This window comes from Bradysia coprophila, unplaced genomic scaffold, assembly GCF_014529535.1.
Source record: "Bradysia coprophila strain Holo2 unplaced genomic scaffold, BU_Bcop_v1 contig_476, whole genome shotgun sequence".
Lineage (NCBI taxonomy): Eukaryota > Metazoa > Arthropoda > Insecta > Diptera > Sciaridae > Bradysia > Bradysia coprophila.
The window spans coordinates 20468-43366 of NW_023503727.1; the positions used below are offsets into that span (position 1 = coordinate 20468).

At 34.1% G+C, this 22899-nt stretch overlaps 1 protein-coding gene across 2 annotated transcripts in view; it reads left to right on the forward strand.

Moving 5' to 3' along the window:
* The first annotated feature begins 1535 nt into the window (after positions 1–1535).
* LOC119082568 (5-hydroxytryptamine receptor-like) overlaps positions 1536–22899 on the forward strand; it is a 113198-nt gene continuing 91834 nt past the window's right edge. Inside the window, exons 1-2 of one of the 2 annotated variants that reach the window (XM_037192097.1) lie at positions 1536–2106; positions 4952–4953. The gene's annotated coding sequence lies outside the window, so the exon portion shown is untranslated. The remainder of the gene's footprint in view (positions 2107–4951; positions 4954–22899) is intronic. The other variant, XM_037192096.1, reaches the window with a different exon arrangement.

The following is a 22899-nucleotide window of genomic DNA, read 5'->3' on the forward strand; positions in this document are numbered from 1 at the left end:
ATAAAAGTAAGTCATAATCGAGATTCTAAAATGTCACCTACTAGCGACATCTATATTCTTATTTAAATACATCGCTCGCTGGGTACAGTGACGTCGGGGTGGGAACATTTCTGTAATCCCACTTATGTTATGGCAAAGTAGCTAAGTTATGGTGAATCTATCAAATACTTTACGTGCAATAACCTTCGAATATTTAAAAAAAAACTTTCTGTTATTTTCTGTTCCACCTACCAAAGTTAGAGGCCGTCGTCACAAAAACTACCGTTTGTCACATGGACCAAAATGGAGGTCTTGTATCATGGTGGATGAGGATGGAACATGGAAGTACTTATGGAGCTCACGAACACTGTATGTAAATTAACTAAAATTCCTGTTATTTACTTTAAGAGGCACCGGTACTTTGCCGAAAAGCATACATTAGGGCGATTTTTAAATACAGTATTTTAGTTTACTTTTGATGATATCTTTCCACCAGAATCCTTTTTCAAAAATGTACGACCGCAATTCCGACCACGAATGTGTTAGCTTTCAACAGAAAATAGATTTGGTTGTAGCAATTTGACCAGCTCTGAGAACAATGAGCAGTTTATGAATATTTCATTAAACTGCTCACTTTTCTCAGAGCTGATCAAACGACTACAACCAAAACTAATTTTTATTTAAAGCTAATAGATGCTTGGTCGGAATTGCGGTCGTACATTTTTCAAAAAGGATTCTGATGAAAAGATGTTAACAAAAATGAAATACGAAACACGCAAATGTAGGCTACAATTTTAGCTAAGTGCCGGTGCCTCTTAAATATCTGACTGATTGAATGAGATAACCGTCAATGGTGCTTCTCTAAAAATCTAAGCCAAGATAACGGTAACCTAAAGAGTAATTGAAAAAGTATTTTCCGCATAAAACTCTCAACAATAAATTCGAGTTCAATAACAGCTATTTTTCCATCCGTTTAACTAGTTTCCACTTTCCTTCTGTCTGCAATTACACTCTCGCAGACTTTCTTCAAAGACGAAATTTGCATATTTATAATCCGACCGCCAAGACGTAGCTTTGTAATCGCTTTTAATTGTTCAGCTTGAATTCGAATAAAGCGACACAACTGAATACAATTACCATACGAAATCTTTCACCGTCACAACAAGCAATGTGTTGTGGATGTTTCAGTTAAAAAATATTTATTTTACCATCCGAGAAAAGTTGCCCATTTACGACTATATTGGGTACGAACAATCAAACCGTTCACCCACAACCTAAGTTACTTACTATTCGCACGCACCTATATACGATTTCAATAGCCCCAAAAAAGAAGAAGCGAATATTACATGCTGAACGTGGATAGATAAACATGTCGAGCAAAAAAGAACAGCTGAAAAATAAGAAAATTTGTAGGAAAACCGTATACAAAACGTGTAGCTCGGAATCTATGACGTCATTGATGATTTTCATTTGTGACATGCGCAAGAAACAATTAGCAGAACTTTTTTTTTTCATTTGAATATTTTTTTTATATATTCTGTTGTGGATGGTGGATATATCGAGTCGAAGAGGCTCCGATGCTCAGCTTCTTGTAAAGTAAAATTTAGTTTCATTTTGTGTATCGGATGTGTTTGACGGGTTCTTTGCCAAATTCGAAAAAATTATTTTGAAATGCGATGATAATAAAATGTTGGTATGAAACCGAATCTATTTGATAAAAAGGAGGCTTGTTTCTGACATCTATATACCCGTATACTATGGGTCTTATTTATGTTAGATAAAGTTGTTTAGTAAATAATGAATTATTATTTTTTTTTGGTTCTCTTTCGGTGCATGTTTACGATAAACAATCATTTTGTTTAACGAATGTTACTAATATTTGCAAATCAATTTGAAGAAAATGAGAGAGAAAAATGTCGTTTTATGTAAATAAATTAAATTTTCTGTGAATAATGAAAGAAGGAAGAAAATAAAAAAAAAATAAAAAAAAAACAAAATTTAAGTGGATTGATCGATGTGATGTTATATCAATTTTCCGATGCTATTGTAAATGTTGCGTGTCAAATGGATAAAAAAAAAATTGAACAACAAAATGCAAGAGGAAATCGATCTATTAATTGGAAAAAAGTTTGTGTTCATTAAGTTGACTTTATCTTTTTATTGATAGACCTAATTTGTTTAGATATGAACGGAAAAAGAGATATCTTTTCATGTTAAACATAAATAATCAATCAACCGGCTTTTTATTCACTTTCGAAAAAAAAGAAAAATAAATGAAATGACTTGAGCTATACGACATAATATATTCACATTTTTTACCTTATGTATTTGCCGGAGCTTTTTTTTGCATTTGGTATTTCGTATACGTATCATTTCATTTAAATGGTGACAAGACTTATATACAACAGTGTGGCGATTTCAAGGGCACTTATGTATACATGCGGGAGGGATTCATCAAGTTAAATCCATTTTAGAAATTGGTTTTTTAGAGGTACAACCGAATAAATGTGTGGCGTAGTTTATTTGTACTGTAACCACAGTGACAATATTGTTTCTTATCACCCTATTATACTAGTAATCAAAGCTCAGATCTAATCATTGGTTACCAATGAGTTAAACTACATTTAAGACTTTGGTTTTGATATCTAAACAATTTAAAATCAATCCCACACTTGCTGTAATTTCTACTTATACAAAAAGCTCTCTAAAGGGAAACTACTTGTTTGCCAAGAAGCAATCATTAACAACTGTCACTTTTACACACTAGTGCGATACTGAACAACAATAGTTATTTATGACATCGAGTACTTCGCACCGAGATTCATACAACGTTTTATGCAACAGAGGGATCTAAAGTTCGCAGTTTTCGACCATTATGATCTCGAGTTGCATAAACGTATAAAGAATGTAATAAATCTGTTACTTCGTTTGTTTCATGTATCGCCTAGTGTTTGATCTATTCGAACATTATGATCTCGAGTTGCATAAACGTATTTAGAATGTAATAAATCTGTTACTTCGTTTGTTTCATGTATCGCCTAGTGTTTGATGCAATAGTTGATTTCCTTAGTCATGTTAAAAGGCTTACCTCGTCTCCGTCTCGTGCTGGAAATCTCATTCGCTAAAAAAATGCTAAAAGTTAGTAACAACGTTTAGACACTGTAACGCGATATTTTCACATTAGTTAGGAAAATGAACTTCCTGCCACTAAGATTTGAGACACGACGGATTTCTATGTCCTAGTGATCGATATTGTCCAAAACTGTTGGTATGAAATTTGTATGAGTTAATTACAAAATTCGTTTTAGGAAATGCAAAGCAATCGATCAAATTCGAAGAGTATGGATTGCTATGGTCTAGTGCCGAAAAGTCAATGTTTCGAAACTTGGCGCAGACGATACTATCGTCACACCTGTTTCTAATGTTATATTTCACTGCATGTCACTAAAATCGGTACAAATGGACAAAAACCAAGTGAGAGGAATTCGAACCTTTTTCTAGACTCTAAGTTGAAGGAAACTGTTTTTGTGCTGAAAATATTGATTTTCATAATTTATGTAAAATAAATCGAAAACTTAGAACTTTATCCAAAGTTTCGGTAAATTTTAATCTAACGAAAAACTTTGGACTCGTCCAGGTTACGGCTAGTTGCTGAAGAAAACTTTATTTTGATTAGATTTTCCGTATTTACGTTTTGCATAGAAATAGTAGACTAGAAACATCTACCACAAGTTTTATAACAGTATTTTGTTGCAAACGAGTTCTTGTCTACCTCGGCCTTGCCTCGCTTCCACAATCCGACATCTAAATGTGATTCATATGACTCTTGGTAGATAAATAACTATTTAAAAGACAAGCGGTTTCTTTTAAATCAGAAATTATCAATCACATAATCACATATAGGTATTTCAATTCAGCTTCTTTCAATAGAACTTTTAAACTGATTAAATATTGAGCATATTCTCAAAACGTTCCTAGATTCAGCAGAGATGTATAAATGTTTTGCTTAAAATGATTCTGACAGACTTGACATAATTTGATTAACTTTAAAATTTCAAATATTCGATTCAGTTTTTGATAGTTAAGTCAATTGATTTTGTTTGAATTATACATTTTCTTGAATAATTCACCCACCTTTGTCACTGTTACGCAGAACTGAAAACACTAGAATCGCTTGGTATACGTGCCGATTTTGAAGTTTTTTGTTTTTCTTATTTCAAACAAGATTCTTCATTTATTATATACACCGAATCAGCATAAAATCATGTTGATTTTCAAGGTTTAAAATAATTTTGCACGACAAACTTTTTTCTTTGCATCAGATTCAGGCCCGTAACCAGGTATTGCTGAGTGGTCATCCTAAAAAGGTCTTTATTTTTTTGGCCTTTCGTGGCGAATTTCGGATTTTTTATAGGGAATTATTAAGAATTTATTTCCAGTGTTTAGGAATTTTCAAGAATTTTAAGGGCAATGCACCCTTTCAAAATTTGTTTCCTACATTCAGGCGGAAAAATATTCGTTTCTTGATTATTTCTCAGGGTCCATTGCTCTTAAGGAATTTTAAGAATTAAATTCAGAAAATTCTTGCAAAGTCAAACAATTAACAATTTATAAGAATGGTTATGAATTATAGGAATTAAAGGAATTTTGGAAAATGATTTCTTAAAATTCTCAAATTTAAAAATTTAAAACCTTTTTTAATTTTTTTTAATCTAGAATTTTCCTGCTTTTGCCCTATTTAAAATGTCTGGATCTCGCAGGCTGGCTATGGGCCTGGTCAGATTTTCTATATTTGCCAAGATAAAGTTCAAACAAAAAGCTTATAAAATCCACTGCTTTTAATCGAAAAACGGTGAGACTGTTGCTTTATTATGCATATTTTTGCGTATAATTGAACTTTTATTCGGATGGGAAAGCTATCTGAGAAGGATACAAAGAAAAGATTGGCTTCATTCACTCATACTTAAATTAGAAGTACAGGTAAACTTAACTTGGTCTCAAAATTTCCATTAGCGTGTTTATCCTCCGATTATCGATAGAGAGAAAAATCAAGGTTCTGAAAGAACCAGGTTGAGAAAAATAGCGCTTAACACTAACATATAAAACATAGCTAACGCCGACCCGTACGAAACACCTATTCGTATCAAAAGCCTTTACTGTGAAACTCTTCATTTCTTTTACTTCATTCTCTACTGAAAAGCTATTCGCCCTTTAAAATCAATTACATTATCTTTCTTTGCCTTGTTAGCATATACAATTAAATTGCCGGAGGCAATATAGACAGCCCCGTACGAAGTCAAATTTCATAAATTCCTATTTAAACAGCTATATACCGCTATATTTACCTATATTTCACTGTAAATAAACATTTCACAGAGGAATATGCTATTATATAGCTCTATATGCCTGTATATAGCTCAATATAGCTGTATATAGGTATATATAGATGTCCATATATGGAATGCCTGAAACACCATGTTAACAGAAACTCTCTAAGTACCATTTTTCCCAAGATATATCACTTTTATTAAAATCCAATATGGCCACCGGCAGCCATTTTGTTAGAAGACCGGAAATTTTACCGACGCTTTATATTCGTTAATACCTTTCAAACAAAAAAAAAATTCATGAAATTCGGTCAAAATTTACTCGAGATATTGACAAAATACTCCACGTTCACTGTACGGCCGAGTAGCCAGATAAGAGCTCACTCCAAGAGACCTAGCTCACGCTCCGGAGAACATAATTTCAAAAACTTTTTTTTCCCTGATTGGTACGGTCAATACCTATCTAATAAAGCTGAAACAGACGAAATATGTTGAAATGTGGCCGACCTACAAGCAAAAACTGCTTGCCGCCCTGTGCCTGTTTCACACCAAGGGGTCTAACTCACGAGTCGGTCATCCGATTTCCATAAACTTTTTTTTTGTCGATCGGTATTGTAAATACCTTTTATTTGACGTATCACTTACAAGTTTAACGTTTAAATGTCCGGAGATATCTTCGAAAAACCGTAAAGCACTTATTGGGCTACAGCTCGGGAAGGGTCGATCCAAAATCACTCATCTTCGAACTTAGCCTGTCTTTTGACATTACCAAACGGGAAAAAAAAGAATTTTCAAAATCGGATGCGTTTTACTCAAGTTATCGTGCAGACGGACAGACGGACAGACGGACATTTTTTTTCCACTGATTTGGCATCTCTAGACAACCACAATAGGTTTCCCCTTACTTAGGGAGTCCAATTCGACGTGTTACGGACGTATGCGTAAACGCATAAGACCCCAGTACTTCGTACGGGTCTAAAAATATGTTAAAACGATTGAAGTAAAAGATTTTGAACAGAAGAAATAACAAACTTGATAACTATCCAGGGGAATGTAGGCTTGTCTCCTCTATAAGGGCATCATTCAACTTGAGTCTTTTCTAAACCGTAATTTATTAAATGATATTTCCTTCGAAGATCTGGTCAAGGCCAATTTCGAATTAAATACCCGCGCAAATACTAAACTCATTAGTTTTTTCCGTTATTATTGTTTTTCTAGCGCAATTCTCAATCAGAAGAGTGTATGTCTCTCAAACAATACAACGTATGAGTTAACAATTTTCGCCGTATTAGTTACGCACTCATCAAGCATATAAATTATGACCGATCGTCGTTGGATTCTAAAAAAGAAATCCAAACACAACGCTGAACGTTGAATATTCGCAGGCATGTTCATTTAAACAAATAAAAACATCAGTTTGTTGATTTTATCCTATTTTTAGATCTGTTTGTTGATTGATTGATTTTTGATAGGCTGTATAGTGTGTATTTATGTCAAATTTTTACACCAATTATCTTTATGAGATTATCAGTTTCAAACAACATTTCTCTTTTAATATTATTTTAAGAGAAAGAAGAAAAAACATTCGCAGACTCTAATTACTCGTTCAGTGTATACACAGCTTTTGGCTCGTAATCATAAGAGTGTAATTCATGTGGGAAATTCTTTCACATACCAAGAATGGTAACGCGTACAGATTTTCAGGGTGTTTGATCACGACATAGTAAAGTGAACCAGTGTGGTACACATCGATTTTCCACTTTTTTTTAGTCGTGGATGAAACCGGGCACAAAAATTCACTTATGGCACGAGATTTTCAAATCCGTAGAGAAATCTGTTTTAGTCAAATATAAGCTTGTGCGGTCAACAATTCTGAAAATATTCGAGGTTTCTGCAGCTGCACCATATTTAGTGCCGACGGAGTTATAGATGCAGACCTGTTCGTCATATCTAATGAGTTTCCGAGGGGGAACTACCTCAACAATGTTGGCACTCTATTTTCTTCTTGGTCATTAATAGCAAATACCACCTATCCACAAACTCTCGCGTAGTTTCCTCTTCTGAATTCTCCTAGCTTCGTTGAACAAAATTAAGCGAACACGGGGTTCAATTTTTTTCAGATCTTTTTTCTAACGTTTTTGGCATCTGCCGAAATTCAGCTTAGTGCTGCTCCGCAAAGCCCAAGTCACAAATTTATCATAGAACTCACAAAATCACGGAAAATACAGGAAACTCACAGAAAGTCACAAAAAGGTCAAGAAAAATCACAAAAACTATAAAAAACATAGGACCACTGTTTCGACGTTTTGAATCAGTAATGCTAGATACAGTGCTCTAAGAACACTATACCGATTTGCACACGAACAAGTCTAGCGAATCATAGTCGAAATGAAACTTCAACTCATCACCAAATTTGCTAACTCGTGGCCGTTCCGTGGTTTCTTTTACCAAAAGCCACCACTTGAGCGAATCCAAGCAAAGGTTTGCACATTTGTTCACATTCAAAGCTGTGTGCAAACCTTTGCTTTTTTTAGAAGTTTAACGAAAATCGACCTCGCGAAAAGTCAAGGATCTATCCAAAAAGTCACGAAAAGTTAAACTTATTAAAGAAATTCGATAGTTTCGTGGATAAAGTGAACTTTTCAACCCGGTTTCATCCGCGACTAAAAAAATTAGAAAATCGACATATCCTTAGTAAACGTAGCAAAGACAAGAGCAGCCGATTCGACGAGTGACCTACATTCATAAGAAGAATGTTGGTTTCGGTGTAAGACGCCTTTGTAAATACAAATGCGTGGAACGAATGTCTAAACCATTTTTAAAGGTATTATGGTTCCTTCTTTGAAGGTATTTGCCTCGACTGCTTCTGCCTGATTTATGTCGTGTGCTTCGATGAATAGCGATTTTATTTATCTCCCTTTTTTATTCGAAATATTCAATTTCATTCCAGGAAACTCATTTTTTTTTTTGTTAAATTTAAGCCTGTTCCACCGAAGCCACGAGATACGTGTTTTTCGCTACAATTTCCGAATATTGTACACATCATCGGATTTTATTGCATGCAAACTGACGCGTTTTGTTAATATTTTCCCCGATTGTTATCGTCTACATATATTTATTTATGATCTGTTTATGTAAAAATGAAGTTTCCAATTCCGTTTATTAGGAGTGTTACATGTACATACTGTGCTGTACTGAACTGCACCACCAACAATCATCGGTTTATATGTGTCATGCATACACAAAAATATACAAAAATATTTTTTATTGTAAATTGTCGATGTCAATACAAAAATATTCAGTGGAAAAAGCCTCAAATAGAAATTTCTTTTTTTTTACTCAATTTCATTGTGTGGAAGTACACAGTATTAGCCATTTAAACATTTATATAGATACACGAAACTTGTTCCATATCGAACCACTCCAGCACAAATCCGATCTATTTTGTTGATTTATGTTACGACCAAAAATAAATCCTTTGTATGATAACAAAATCTCATTGAAAAGAGGTATATTATATTGAACAGGATATTGAACTGAATTTTTTTTTTCTAAAATAATATTTAATGGTATAAAAATAAGCATAAATACGAAGCAAAAATACGGATAACTGTTGCGGGGTGTATGTGACAATGACGTAGAATTTTAAATAATGCAAGAAAACAACAGACTTAAGTGAAAAAGGTATTATGGTCTGCACACAGAGTCAAAATCCTGTGTCAATTTGTTTTCCATTTTTTTTTTATGTCGGTAGGTCTCAACGCAGCTAAAAAAAACACCCAAGCACACTTTGCGTGGAAATCTTTTAGAGGGTAAAGAGCTCTTCACTTAGTGAAAATTACAAATTTCGTTTATTCGTTCTCTACGTATGTATACAACGTCGTAAGTCAAAGTAGGGTTTTTTGGAGAGTATGAGGGAAGAAGTTACATCTGATTTACTCACATTGCTATCATATTTCGATGTTTGTTGACCTTTCAACCTTTGCAGGTAATGATTTTTTTTTGGTATGATATTTTTCGAAGGTTTACGTTGAGTAGCTTTCTGGTATGGTTTCTTTCAAAAAAAAAAAAAAAATTGCCACAGATCTGGGAAAAAACGTTCTGGGAAAGGATTAGCCTTATTTAAACTTTGATTTTACCCTTCACGCCTACTTCACGGTTCTGGAATCAATAATTTTATATAAGCAAGGCATTCGATTACTGACTGTTCCGATCTAAAAGCAAAGTTTTCTCAGAAAATTAAATACGTATTTTGACGTTTCAAATAATATGCAGTTCAGAAACGCCATTTCTCATTATGGCCATGGCGACAGTGGTAATTAATGCAATGTTCTAATGACACTATACAAATTTGCTCACGAACAAGTTTAGCGAATCATAGTTAAAATGAAATTTCAACTCATTACCAAACTTGCTAACTCGTGGTGAGTTTGCGGTAGAATTACAAATAAACTAACAAAGTAAGAGGTTCATAGGTATATGGACCTAGTGCAATCTTCTGTAATTTGTTGAACTTTCAAGAGCCTAAATTCGCGAAAATATGCACTACCACCCGGCATTTCGAGTCAGTTACTTCTTTAAGAGCGTTCACCCCTTGGCAAATTTGTAGCCTACATTTAGGCGGAAAAATATTCGTTTTTTGATGATTTCTCTGAACCAAAATCTTTTTTTGAAAAAGTAAAACCATTAAAGCACACAAAAATGTGTTACTTTTGAAAGAAAAATTGGCTTGTGAGTCATAAGTTAACACACTTGGAGAAACCTTTGCAAAACACATAAATTTACACATTAGCAAAGGTTCCTCCAAGTGGGATAAGTTATCACCCACAAACCAATTTTTGCTTTGAAAGTAACACATTTTTGCGTGCTTTAATGGTTTTACTTTTTCGAAAAAAGATTTTGGCTCAGAGAAATCATCAAAAAACGAATATTTTTGCGCACAAATGTAGGCTAAACATTTGCCAAGTGGTGAACGCTCTTAAAGTATTGTCAACATATTTACGCAAAATCTTTTACTTCATTAGTTTTAACATAAATTTAGCTATTACACTTTCCAAGTTTCCCGACGCTATTGAGAACGTATATTAGATCCCTTGAAATTATTCTGAATAGCTGGTGAGTAGTAAGCGTAAATTTATTGAACTTGAGCCACTAGCCCAGAAGAGAACTCCCAATAAGAGTTATAAAGAGTAGTAGGGATCTTCAAATTTAGGAGTTGCCATGAGTTATGTTGAAGTTACCAAGAGTTATTCTGGAGCTATGAAAAGTTACGGGTGTATTTCTCTGTTCTGTTGAACTGACTACAACCTAAACCTATTAGCAATCGAAAGCTTCACCTAAAAGCTAATGGCTTTATGAGCACCCTGTAGCGAAAAGTACGAAACCTTCTCTTAAGGTTAGCGACCCTATCAGACACGAAAACAATTTTTTTTCTTATTGTTAACTTATAGAAACGTCTATTCTCTACCCAATAATAATAACAAAAAAATAAATAAATTCAATAAAATGGAAAAAACATGTAAAGCACCAGTAATTTGCCTTGACATTGACTGGTTGAAAAATGTGTATCAGATCGGTAACATCATTTGAAAAATTCGAATCGTCGAAACGAAACCATTTTTTTTTTGTGTCGCTATACCACCCCAATAAATGGATGTGTAGAATATTCTGTAATCCGAATTACAAATGTTCAATTCACAGAATTTATTAAATGATGAGAACAGAGGTACATATACAGAAAAAAGCATTTCGTATACGTCTGTGTGTCAAGTTGATATGCACCCAATAAATTGTCTTTTAGGATTTGAATATTTTTTACGCTAAATACGCTTTCGAAATATTAAATAAAGCCATTTTGTGACACGCGACTCTCTCAATTTTATTTAACATGAATCAACTGTCGCCCACCTCTGGAAAATCTTCTACACGTGTAGTATAGTACATTAAAATATTGTTGATGCGTTACGTGCTCGACCCAAAACGGAATGCTTTGCAAAATATCATCATTGAAAAGATAAAAATTTTGTAAAAAAAAAATTGATAAAATCATATCGAGCTAAACGCGAAAATAATTGTGGAATGAATAAAAGAAAACATTTTCCAGTGCTTCCCGTGTGTAACCCATTTTATTTTTCTCTCCCCAGTGAGGAAACAGGACAATTCAATAGAGAACGACGTCGAATTAAGCGTAGATAGAATAATACCATCACCGACGCTACACGAATACAAATCAAATAACAGTTACATCTCCCCTGTTTCATTGCTGTCGGCAATGTTAAATATCTGGTCAAACAGAAACAAAATATGCATAGCACGTCCCTGTCAATACAAGAAAAATATTTTTTTCCTCAATATTTCGTTCGCCAAAAACAAACACATAAAACGTCCATATTTGAACAAAAGAGAGAAAAAAGATTTTTTTGTTTTTTTTTTGTTTCAAGTATTTTAACGATGGCAAAAAAAAACGGAAATAATTAAAACGAACGAGAGTTTTGCTCGTTCCTAGAAAATTTTGAAAGAAAAACGAGCCATCAGAACAGTCGGAGCGTTTGCTGCGACTGAGCCCCGTACAAACCCGTATATCTATTGCGTACGTGACCCTAGTGCGTCTGTCACCCTACTTTGACCGTAAGCCTATTGCGCCGGTTAATGTAGTTAAAGTAAAATTATTATGTAATGTGTACATCTTACAAATTGCGCATAGCGCAATTACGAAGCCCCGTACGACGTTCCTTTCAAATGAAAAAAAAATTTCAAATCGCCCTAAAATTTTATTTTTTTGAAGGGCCTAGTATCGGCCTCAGTCCGAGGACCCAAATTTAAAATTTTTTCAACTACATTCTATTCGGCCTTTGATGACCTTCCAAATGAAACAAAAATTACGAAAAACGGATGAAATTTACTCGAGTTATATGTGAAATACACATAGGGCCCTAGTAGCGGCCTTAGGCCAAGGACCCAAATTTAATTTTTTTTAACAACATTCTATTCGGCCTTTGATTACCTTCCAAATGAAACAAAAATTACGAAAAACGGATGAAATTTACTCGAGTTATATGTGAAATACACATAGGGCCCTAGTAGTGGCCTTAGTCCAAGGACCCAAATTTAATTTTTTTTCAACAACATTCTATTCGGCCTTTGATTACCTTCCAAATGAAAAAAAAAATTACGAAAAACGGATGAAATTTACTCGAGTTATATGTGAAATACACATAGGGCCCTAGTAGCGGCCTTAGGCCAAGGACCCAAATTTAATTTTTTTTCAACAACATTCTATTCGGCATTCGATTACCTTCCAAATCAAACAAAAATTACGAAAAACGAATGAAATTTACTCGAGTTCTATGTAAAATACACATAGGGCCCTAGTAGCATTTCACTTCTAAGGCCCTAACTCACGGTCCACTCACCCGATTTTAAAAAACTTTTTTTTCCTGGATTGGTATTGACAATACCATAAATATCACCAAAAGACCTTAAATCACTTAGGTGGCCCTAACTCACGAAGGGCTGACCCGAATATGCCCATCTTCGAACTTAGCCTCACTATTTCGACTATCTTTCAGGGAAAAAAATTTTTTGAAATCGGATTTGATTTACTCAAGATATCGACGTGACAGACGGACAGACGGACAGACAAAATTTTTATTGCAGATTCGTCATCTATGAACATAGGCAAACACTTTGCCCTTACCGTCTGCTTCGAATTCCATCAATTACACACGGCATCGTAATCCTATAAGCCCCTTTGTACTTCGTACGGGGCTAAAAATATTTTTTAATTAAGCAATTAACTGAACTTACCCATAAAATACAGTTCTGACTCTGGCTATTCATATTTTCCCTTTCTTTCTATCCATAATTCAGAATTTGAGATGTCGTAAAACTTACAATCCCAAAAAGCAAGTGAAAACTAGTATTCTAAGGAGAGAAGAAAAGTTATAAAAGATCTTTATTCTATGAATGGAAACGAATAAAAAGAGCACAATAGCCCTGAAGACTGAAGACTATTTTGTGTGAGCTTCTGTTTTCATTAAAGTGTCGAACGAATGTATACCGAGAAAAGTTGCTTTTTGATCTAAAAAGTTTGGATTACATGTTTGATAGAGTATGTCTAAAATATAAAAGGGAATTTATAGAAAATTACGCCACCAGCACTATGCATTATATTCATCGACGTCCTTTCACCCTCTCCCTACCTTCAAGATGTTCGAGATGTTTTAATATTTTTTTATGGAAATTTGTAGGAAAATTTACGATGCTAATCGATTGAGAGCAGCATTGAACACAACGATGTTTCGACCCAAATGTATGTACAATATTTGAGTCCATATCAAAGTATCGATGAATAAATAAATTAAAAAGAAAAATGGTCCGTTCCAATATACGACTAGGATCGAATTTTTTTGAATTTAATGTTTTGATATGTCTGAATCGCGCCACTGAAAACAATAAATCTTTCAGCCCATTTGCATTTGGGAAAACGTTCCCAGTTGATGTTGAAAATTCAGTAATCATTCTTGGAGAAATTTTGTTATTCGTTATTTAATGGGGAAAGTAGAACAAATATTTTCACAGACACTGTAATAAGAAAAATTACGATTTTTGACCATAAATTTTTATAGCTGAAACATGTTCAGCTATATTGAAGTTAATTCAATTCTATTGGCCAGAAATCGATGGCATGATGTTGTCAGCTTTGAAATGACGTGAGTATGATGGAACTGTTATTTTAAGTGTTTGCCATAATGCCATATATCAAAGTCTGCAATTCTTTGTAAGCATAACCAAGTAACATTATGGTAGATTATTGCCGTCTCGAAGTATATCAGAGTATACGTATACGAGTACTTGTCCGAGTAGACGTCAATACTCGACTAATAATAGAGTAAGGAATAAATTCTTGCAATATTCGTTTGTCAAGAGAGTCGCCACCGGTCATCTGTGGGTTTTTTTAATTTTTTTTTTATAAGTTGGCACACATATAGTGATATAATGTAACCCCTGAAAAGCCGCGCTTACACCTATGTCATAAATACAAACTAAGCGAGGTAACCTTAATCTGTTTTAATGAATATGTTTTTTACATGTTTCCAATGCGTCGAAAGCCATATTTTCATCTTTGATGCACGTACTTACATCCAAACAGCACGTACGCATTTCTACTTCCTTTCCGAAGAAAGTCATTACTTCATTGACATGGACGGTAAAAGTCATTTCCCAGGGATACAGTGAGCAATAGTTATTTGTTGAAAAATTGGAAATTGCATTTCGAGGTTGTGCCCCAAGAAAATGCAATTTTGAACTTTTTCCCGAGGTAAACACAACAAAGGCTGCCGAAGTTTCAGCGGTGGGGAGAAAATGACTATTTCCTCGTCTGTGTTGCAGAGCCGGATTAACCCATGGGCAAAGTGGGCCCGGCCCAGGGCGCTGGGAAAATAGGGGCGCTTAGAAATTAAATTTTCTCGACAATGTAATTATTTCACGTTCAACATAAGTCATGCACAAATCAAAATCGATTAAAAAAAATTCGCGCTCGCTTCGCTTGCGTCTGTACATTACATTCTTGGGGTAAATGTGAGCTACAAGAAATGCATATATACATCTAACTTGATATTTTTGAATAATACACGCACATCGACTAACCCAAGGCTGTTCGTATTTGGTTATTTAAAGCGTTTTTATGATGGTCCTGCTTTAGAAAAGTTGAACTTTGAGGCTTCTGGCTGAAGACACTATAAATAATTTTCAATAACCATTCCATTGCTTCATTTTCGTCAGCCGCCGGTGATAGTCGGATGATGGAAAGCTTTTAGCTCACGAGGAATTTTCGAAAATTTTGTAAATTCCTCATGAGCTGAAACCTGCTCATGATCGCCGGACAACGGGAGTTTGGAACAAATAAAGCAGCTGGAAAAGCTGCAGAACAAATCCGTTTCCGCCCATTGAAAATTGTTCATGGCATATATTCGCGATTTTTTTTGTCGAAATCCAAGGCCAATTACCTAAATTTCAAGATCTAACACTTTCAGAGTGAAGACAAAGGATCATTCTAGAGTGCCCTAAACTTCAATACTTTGGGGATCCCGAGTCCTAGATCCTTGAAATTGCTTCAACGCAAGTCGTTTTTTCCGAATCATGACCTTACCCAACGCACTGCTCCTAGCATGAACATAAGAAATATTTGGAGGCTGATGAAGTCACAGTAGGCACTGCGTTTCTTTTGTGAAGATAGGTGACTTGTTTTAGTTGTGTGAGTTCAAACACACAATACAATCAATCTTAAGCGGTAGCTCTCATCACAAAAGCCTCCAAATTCGACGTTTGTCAAAGTAGTGTTCATGCTAGGAGCAGTGCGTTGCCTTACCAAGTAGAGTAAATCTCGCAATATCATGAAACTGTAACAGTATCACAAATATTGTGTCAAAAATTCACGTTTTTTTCTTGGTTTTTCCTCACAACGCGTTCATGTTCTAACGGTCTTCCAAGGGAAGTGAAAAGTGAGAATAATGAGAGGACATTCGAGTGTAAATTGAAAGAACACCTGAATGAAACTATAGAATTGTGATGTAAATTTGAATTGTAGTGTTCATTTTGCAATGTCTGTGATTATGGAACTTTGTATTTGAAAATAGCTATTTGCTAAATGAATTTGTTTGATTTGATTTGTTCTTCAAGAAGAATTTCAAGAAAAAATTGTTTCGGATTCATTCTACAAACTTCAAACTTAAAATCCCGAAAAATACGAGCGAATCCTTTTTATAACTTTACTTGATTTTTGTTTGTGGGAAAGTTTTGCGAATTAATCACGAAAACTCTGGTTATATCATATATCTCTCATTCATATATGGTTATATGTTATCATAAGCTTGCCACCTCGCCTCGCTCGCCGTTTCTAACTACACATTACACTTAGAAAATAATATTCTTGAGGAAATGTTGAAAACATTTTATTTGATTTGGTTGACAATGTAGGAAATTGTAGACAATTTCTTTCATGCGGCGCTGCAAGGCTCGTTGCCCAGGGCGCTGTAAATGCTAATCCGGCCCTGCTGTGTTGTGATTGCTTGGAAATTGGACTTAGATTGCCTTGAGTGGTTTCATACCTCGCCTTCAGCTCGAGCTTCAAACGTCGCACATAGTAAAATAAAAAGTTCCTAACGACGCCCTACCATTATCTAACATTATTGTGTACGCGCAGCATAACTCACTTTTTCATGGTAATAAATATGTCAAATCTGCCACCGATATGCAATTGTTTTGCGATACACATGACGTCAATTTTATTAACCTAGGATTTCTAAATGTACATTAGGCAGTCGTTGCGTTCACTTTTAGATATATTTTCACGTACACAATTAGGCATCGTATTGCCACTGAGCTTTATATCTTACATTAATACCTCGGTTCCCTGAGTATTAAAAAGTTCGAGTTAAAACCCAGCAGCAATAATATACTATTACGCCTATCATATCTTATTCTGTCGTGTATTGAATTTTCATATACATTATACATGCTTTTGTTTTCCCTAGGGTCGAAAGTGGCTTACTACACTCCTAGGGTTCACTTTGAGTAGATGTTATGTAAATAGATCTTACAACCCCAGGATTGTCATCGTAACGTTGTGTACATAACTTGGGATAAAAATTAACCGACAATTTATTACTCTCTATAATAAACAAAATTGTCACAAAGACTCAACCGTTTAACGTTTTCTCTCTCGCTATGCAAATGACTATTCCCGCTAACATCGGAGTTGTGGAAGAATTTTCTAATTTTTTTTTTTCGATTTTCCCTAGATGTTTGCGCAAAACGCCATAGTCCATCATTTTCATAGAATGTACCGCGTACAAACTTTTCAATTGAAAGTATACGTGATGGATGCCTCGTTAATGTTTGGCCATAATTCATTTTCCGATATAATAACTTTTCGTAATGATACTCAATTTGTTGTTTATATTTTCTGTGTTTTTTTTTTTGCTCTTCTTTCTGCTTCATATGATGGATTTTGCTTGTTTAAATTTGTCGAAATGATGTAGCTTTCCTAGTTGCTAATTTATTTTTCTTTCCTGTTTACTCGGGAATTTTTGCTTCGTATCTTTGAAAAAATAAAAGTTTTTTTTTCGATGAAAATAAGTGGTGGTTTATCGATTGGATATTACGGAATATCGGGAAAGGAATGGCGACGTTCATTTTAAAATGTAAGAAAGTTATTAAATTAACATGCGTGACTTGGTCTTACATTGTAATTTAAATGTGTTTTGCGCTTATGAAATCAAACTTTAACTCAAAGTCCGTATCATTACAAAACAACTTCTTTTTGTTTCTGTCTACTTGTCTCGGTATTTCCAACAGTAAAAATTTTGTGTATGCTTTAAAGTGTCTACTCAAAACTTTCTGTTTTTTTACATTATACGACTACAAAACAGGTGGTTCAATATAACAACACGCCTGTCGGATTGTACACGTGTACCTCACTCCCTGTTAACCGAAAAGGACATATCCATTGTCGACATAAAATTTAATTAAAATTAGATTATTTATCTGATTAGACTTCCACTCAATCTTGATTAAGATCGTATAATATTGTGTGTATGTGTGTGTGTTCCTTATGCATTGATCGTTTCAAAAAAAGATTAATGCTGAAGCTTATGGAGTTAACTGAAGGTACACACCAATAATAACCATACGTTCAGCCCTATTGAACCCAGTGAATATCTATACGTAAACCAAATATATAACATTAAAGTGGCCGCGCAAGCATATGTAGTAAAGTTACACAACAAAATGTAGATAAAGCAACAACACTCTATGGCCTTTAGGTTAATCGGTTTCTTGTGACATAAATGGCTGAGACAGAGACTGTGTGAAACCTTTCTGATAATACTAATTGAACAAAGGGAACGTATATATAAGACACATTCTGTGGGTGGCTTAGCTGTAGGCCGTAACCAGGAGATTATGTGTGGATTGAAAAGGAATATATTAATTTATTGACGAGGCATGAGATGTGACATGGGTGAGCTGGGAAGAAGTTGTGTGTGATGTAACGTAAATTATGGAACATCCAATGGAGCAGGATAGGAATTGAAATTAAACAGTAGAATGTATGGATACAGTTTAGGGAAACTTGTGTCAAGCATAAGTGTGAGACACACAATTGGGAAGCCCTAGCAACTGACATGGAGACGAGAGATTATAAAGTGAAATTTAATTTGATTGCGAAATTTTAGCTTAATTAAATGTGGCCATTAAGAAAATTGGCTGTTGTCTGGATTTGAATATTCAGTTTTGAAAAGTATCTTGGCAATGACGATACAACATCAGATTCTGCGAAGAAAAAAGTTTCGAAATTTTATGTCTTTGACGTTTGAAATTCATATTTTTCGCATCTCGTGTATAAGCAACGCACTCCAAGAACAGGCACGAGAACAGAGTTAAAAGAGGCCTCCACGAAGCAGTAGTCTAAAATTCTCATATAAATTCATTTTTTTTTTATTTTAGTATAGGAGTACGTTGGTAATAGTTTTTTACATAAAAAAAGAGATAAAAATATGAGACGAAGAGTTTTCGTGCATGTTTTGTTGATTCGAGGCGAAGCTGAGGTCAATACACACACGAAAATGAAATCATTCATGCTTTTCAACTTAAAGTCAATTTACTTTTCATCGCAAGGGCTGTAATAAACTACTTTCGACCCTAGGGAAAACAAATATTTTGTCCTGGATCTGCTATTGGTGCCCACCTATTTGCTATTATTTCAAATAACTGACAGCGTAATATGCAACTACTAACTAGGCAGTAAAAGCTTTTTGTGAAACATTGTGAAAGTTTAAATCCACTCATGCTACAGCGTTTTTTAAATCATGTGTTCAATATTCTCAGCCATCTGGCGAGAATCTCGCCCGTTGAATTATCGAGTCTACTACTTCTTTTGATCTAAATATTTTTTGGCAGATAGATACAAAATCTGTTAGCTTCGTTAGTTTAAACATGCATAGAGAGTTAAGGGAGAATTAACTAGTTCACTCAGTACTCTCATTGTGTAATTTTGACGTCGCTGTCAATAATGAATGACTTAACCAATTCAGCGCTCATAATGGCAGTGTATCCTAGCCTCTAACCTCTAATCAAAAAACAGTATCTTCTGGTTCGCACATAAATTAAACCCAAATCAGACACGACTAACATATTTGCCATCTACAAAATAAAATCAACTGAAGTACGAACGAAACATTTCGATGACGTAGATCACTTGAGCTGATAAAATGTTCAACATTGTATTGTTGACAGAAACTATGTTGCCTCTAAGAAGCTTAATAAATTGTGTGCCACATCCCAACCAACATAAAATCGAAACTGCAAAGCATTCACTATAGTATATAAATCATTAACCTCCTTCGTTTGAATACAATAATTACGAATTGACTTATTAGATTTCATGGAACATCCCTTCCAGTCGCTGAAATGAATAACTTATCTGTAGACAAACATTAAACCCTTAGCATTAAATTAAAATAGTGTGAGATATACAATAATGATGCCGGTACATGTATAGTACAGTACATACATAGTATCATTATAGGGTTCTACACATTATATATACATTCATCATGCTACATTTTATATTACCTACTAACACGCTGGTTTATTTCGAAGATTAACATAATATGAGACTAACATCTTTTCATAAACAGATGACAGTTCGTGATCGTAAAAGCCACTATACGGCAAAATGAAAAGGATAATATTTTCCATATAAATCGAAAATGAAAATTAGATGGAAATGGGCAAAAGTAAACAATTGTGAATCCATATTGTATTTTAGTGTAATAGGAGAACTGAGAGTGTAATGTGATGACGTGTGTTATGTTTTTAGTAAACACATTATTGAATGGAACGCCGCATGCATATAATGTTGCCAGCTTTGATAACTTACAGGGCCTATTATTTGTGAAATTGAAAGTCATTTTGCAAAAATTTTGAAATTTAACGAAACTTTGACAGATTTAACGAAATTTTAAGAAATTTAACGAAATTTGTGAAATTTAACGAAATTTGTGAAATTTAACGAAATTTGTGAAATTTAACGAAATTTGTGAAATTTAACGAAATTTGTGAAATTTAAAGAAATTTAGAGAAATCTAACGAAATTTTAAGAAATTTAACGAAATTTGTGAAATTTAACGAAATTTAAAGAAATTTCGAGAAATTTAACGAAATTTTAAGAAATTTAACGAAATTTGTGAAATTTAACGAAATTTGTGAAATTTAACGAAATTTTGATAAATTAAATGATATTTGTAGAATATAACTAAATTTTGAGAAACTTATCGAAATTTAACGATTTTTTGATAGTCACATTGCATGCACACGCTGGAACTTTATACACCCTGGAAAGTAGTAAAGGAGTCGAGGGTTACCTCCAAATAAAATTTAAAAAACCTAAAATTTAGTTTTTGATTTTTAGAAATTTATTTGGAGGTATTCCTCGACTCCTTTACTGATTTCCAGGGTGCCTACAGTCGACAGGTAACCGGCAAAGTGTTAAAGAAATTTGACAAAATTAAACGAAATTCCGCGATATCAAAATCCATGATTTAAAAATTTAACGAAATTTTGGCGAATAATGAGAAATTTAACGACATTTTTAGAAATTTAACGAAAGTTTGCGAAATTAAACGAAATTCCGAGAAATCCTAAATTTTGTAAATTTCACAGACAATAGGCCCTGCTAGCATACGTGAGATTAAAATTCCAATGTTGAATATTTAATAAGAATAAACATTAAATTTTAGATATCTGTTTAGCGAATCATCATGTTGCCAGTCTAGAGAGCTCTAACGAATCAATAATGTTGAATGAGTGATAGCATACCCTCGGTTTGCAAGCTAAATTTGGATGGCAAAGTCAAATTATTTAACACCTGGGGTTCACCATTATGGTTTGAAATGTTCGGTTTTCTTTTGTAAGGATAATAAAAATGGAAGAGATATGGAGTTACAGCTCTCTATAATAAAAAAAGAAACGAAGAAAAAAGCTGCATTCATCGAGGTATACATAAAGTTTGTAATAAAGAGTTTCCTTTCTACGGTGCAGCATCATTACAGATACTTTTGCGCTGACGTTGCATGAACAACAAAAAAGTTATGCAAAAATATTGCATTAAATATTCATAATTAAGGTTTTTACAACCACTTTTTTTTTGCTCATGTTCTATGCCAGCGTCTGGCACACCCATCAAAACGTTATATTGAAGAAAAAAAAGAAAACTCTATTTCAACCAAACAAACATGTAAAAAGAATTTTCATTTTGAAATTTCTCACATTCACAAACGCTTGCATACGTGTAACACAAACGGAATACGAGGAATACAAACTGTCTCGCTATAATAAATGCATCATCAACAAGATTCTAATAGAGGATATGTATTGGCTACAAGGGACTATATATACAAAAGCTTCTCAAAGACTCTGTGCACCACACACGGTTACTACACACGTATATGAACAGAGAAAAAAAAGAAGAAAGAATCATCTGAAAATCATACGCTTATTTTGCCGCTCTATTGCTTACACAAAATTTTAACATAGATTTTCCGACGTACAATGGTCTTGTATCCACATAACATGAGAACATGAGTGTGTTATTATATTCATGTAAATTTGAACAGCTATACACTCCAGAACAATATATCACACATACAACCATCAGATGTGAATAGTCCTCATGAAAATGATTTTGTCGTTGTGGAAAATCGGTCAACTGTTCAGGTTTCAATATATACAACATGAACGTAACACTCACATATATATATTTGCTTATGGCAAATAATTTCGGTTACATTTTTCATGGTGCAGAAATGGAAATAAAATTTTTGGAAATTTCGATGATAGTTATTTCGGTGAGATAGTTTCAGCCGGAGACCTTTGGGGCGCATAAATAATTACGCCGTGCTTAAACGAAATTAATAAAGTTGTGGTTTATCGGAAACACACACATTACATTGTTTCGGTCGGATGTAATTGGAACTACATTCTTGTGAAGTTATGGTATGATGAGCGGCGGTCGGACCGCTTTGCAGAATATGTTTGACGAAAATAATGTAAATTTCAGTTTCGAGGTTGAAGTTTATTCGGAAATAAATTAGCCATGGAACACACACACACTTACACAGTAATTGTATAAATATAAATGCGGAATGGCTTAGACACGTAAATGGAAAACATGTGTACAGGTTATGCGGGTGAAAATGTGTAACAGTCAAAGTTCAAAATATTATACTGCCATTTACGTAACGTTACCCTTTGGAAACATTTTGCCGCAAAGTTATTGATTTGCTTGGCAATAAACAGTCATAAATCCGGCAAAACATTAATCGAAATATATTTTCTTTATTGCTTTGAAATGTATCTAGATATCTACTGCTGAACTCCCATCCAACCCTGCCGGTGTGTACATGTGATTCCTTTATATATCTATTTGTTTCTTACCATTTTTATTTCAATACTCCGACCCGAAAAGGTGGATGTTCATTACATAAAACGTGCCAATGGAAGATTTTCTGTTTGATTCGGTTTTTCTTCTCTC